The 2,500-nt window shown below is 61.2% G+C and overlaps 1 pseudogene; it reads left to right on the top strand.

Annotated features, from left to right (window-relative positions):
* Positions 1-2,500, top strand: part of LOC147037635 (28S ribosomal RNA) — a 7,938-nt pseudogene that overhangs the window by 3,397 nt on the left and 2,041 nt on the right.

Below are 2,500 nucleotides of genomic sequence, written 5' to 3'. Positions count from 1 at the left end.
TCTCGGATTCTGCAGTAGGATGACTACCTATGAATTAGGAGGAAGGGCGATACCGGACACTACGAGAATCCTGGGGCCGCCGTCTGAACCCGGCGACGGTACTCATGTAGCTCCCTCTCCCCGGTTGCCCGTCTGATCCCGGCGGGCTCCGAGTAACCCATTTCCTATCTGACCGACTGGCAATCATGACCTGCCTTGGTAGGGCCCCCATCGGCCTCGGCTTGCCGACACTGGTGGACGGTTCCTACCCACTGCGGGTCGCCCTCTAGCACCTTGCAGGCTGGCTTGTGCGCTCGCTCGGCGCCCTGCTGGTACGCCTGGTGTGACTGAATGGTGGCGAGACTGAGACGAACCGAGACGGTGCTGATGCCGTTACACATAGTGATAATAAACAAAGGCTGGATGTGGCGCCTTCTGTCGAATGTAATTTCTCAAATCCTAGCGGAAACGCAAATACTGTGAAGCCTGGGCAGCCGTGATGAGTACTGGTCGCTGGATGGCTTTACGGGGAGCGAGCTCGGCATCTCTGATGGGGGCCTCTCCCAAGTGGGTCAGACTGTGGACTTGGCTTTGGTTGGGGGCAGGCCTTATTGGGTCGTGCCGGCTGCTGCCCGGGTTTGATTCTTAGTAGAAGTCTTAAAGGGAACGGTGACTGAGCTCTGGTTGAGCCGAGCTGCCCAGGATTGCGGACCTGGGTTATCAAGAACCGCGGAGGCACGGCTTAATGGGGGGTCGTGGCTGCTCGAGCGACCTCATCTTCACGTGCTTGAGGTTGGGTGCGTGTATGGCGTGTGATCAACCGCCTCGGAGGCCATGGGGACCAACTTTCGGGGTTTGGCTGAGGGTCCTCGAACGGCTGTAGTCATGTCTACAGACCATGTTGCGAAAACTCCTTTGGTTCGGAAGTCCGTGTCGCAGCTGCACAGAGTCGGAGTCACAGTCAGTCTGGCCGGTGGAGCGGGTGGACCCAGGCTGGCGAAGCTCCTGACAACTCCTCAGTGGCACTGGTGGCCGCCGTCGGTCTGGTTATGAGAGTATGGGCGACGGATGCTATGATGGTGCCACAGCTTGTTTCTGGGAGGGCATTTTGACAGAGGTGCCTGTGGTATGTCTGTGCGGGTGTGAGTCGCCGGCGTATCACTGACGAGTAGGGTTGCCCGACGCGTGTCGGGTGACGAAACGAGTGAGGTGGATATGGAGGTCCCTGTGTGACGGCACGGCAGGCAGTTTGTAGGGTGAGTGAGACACCTTGCGGCTGTTGCGCTGGTCAAGGAAGCAGGTCAGAGCCTGTACTGACCGAGTCTCCTGCTTCATCCAACTTGGCTGGTTTTGAACGCTATGCTCGTGGTCGAGTCCAGGCAGGACTGGGGGTCTGGCCCCTCAGGCTGGGCTTCGGCCGGGAGGCAACTGATGAGGCTGTCTGCCACGTGAAGGGTGCGTGGAGTCGATCCCAGGGTTCTCAAAGGGACGGGGCTTGATAGCCGGGTCTGCTGGGAGGCTTGCCGGAGGGTGGGCTGAACAGTAGCTGGCGGTCGCTTACTGGCCGTGCGAGGGCTTTCGACTCGGTTTCCCATGGTCATGGCCTGTGTGTAGTGGGAAGCTAGGCGTACTTGACGCGTGAGGGTGATTCGTCGCCCGTGTGGGCTGCTCATCGGGGTGGGCTGCGGTGGCACCGACACCGAGCTCGCGGTCGCGGGATTGGATTGTGGAGAGGGACTTGTCTCTATGACCCTGCCTTTCTTGCTATGGATTCTCTCATCCATGCTTTTGAACGCTAGTGCCGCTTCTTCTGGAGCGAAGGCCGAATTCGCTGCGGCTCCTGCCATGCTGGGCTACTCCAGATGGGCTGCTTGATGAGGGGACGTTGTCCTGCTCAGGATGGTGGTCCGCGGGACAGGCCGGTGTGGTTGGTGGTAGCCAGGAGGACGATGGTGAAAGGGGAGGCGACAGGTGGCGCGAAGCAGTGGTTGTCCCGGCTCGTCCGCAGTCGGGGGGCCATTGCCTAGCATGCGCGCGGTGGCGCGCGGGGCCTTGGCTGTCTGTCGTGGTTCCCAATACAGGTTGGTGGGCCTGGACACCTCATTGGTCTCTGTGGATGTGGAAGATCCCTGGAGTGTGGTACGGTGCGAGGGTCTGCCCGGACGGTTTGCGGGTCACTGTGGAGATGGACCGGGGCGGTGTGTCGTTCAGCGACACTGGGGCACCGTCCCGGCTGCTGTTGCGGGTCCGTCAGTCGTCCCGGCTGGCGGCTTGCTGGTGGCTTTGCCTGGGATGCCTTGTGGGCCTGGGTGTGGGTGCGTGCGTGCTCCGTAATGATGGGATCGGGCCTGTGGACCCGCGGGGCCTTCGGCTGGGGGGCCTCGTTAGGGAAGTGGTCTGGTTGGTGTCACACGTCGAGCTGCTGCGTCATGCCTGGGGTCTCTGGTGGGACAACCTGCTGGGTGTCTTGGTGGGGTTGTTGGCTTGGAAGATCACCTGTGACAGGGTGGTTCCCCGTGGC

Source organism: Syngnathus leptorhynchus, unplaced genomic scaffold, assembly GCF_054491065.1.
Source record: "Syngnathus leptorhynchus isolate UIUO unplaced genomic scaffold, UIUO_Slep HiC_scaffold_149, whole genome shotgun sequence".
Taxonomy (NCBI): domain Eukaryota; kingdom Metazoa; phylum Chordata; class Actinopteri; order Syngnathiformes; family Syngnathidae; genus Syngnathus; species Syngnathus leptorhynchus.
This window is presented reverse-complemented; position numbering and strand designations above follow the sequence as displayed.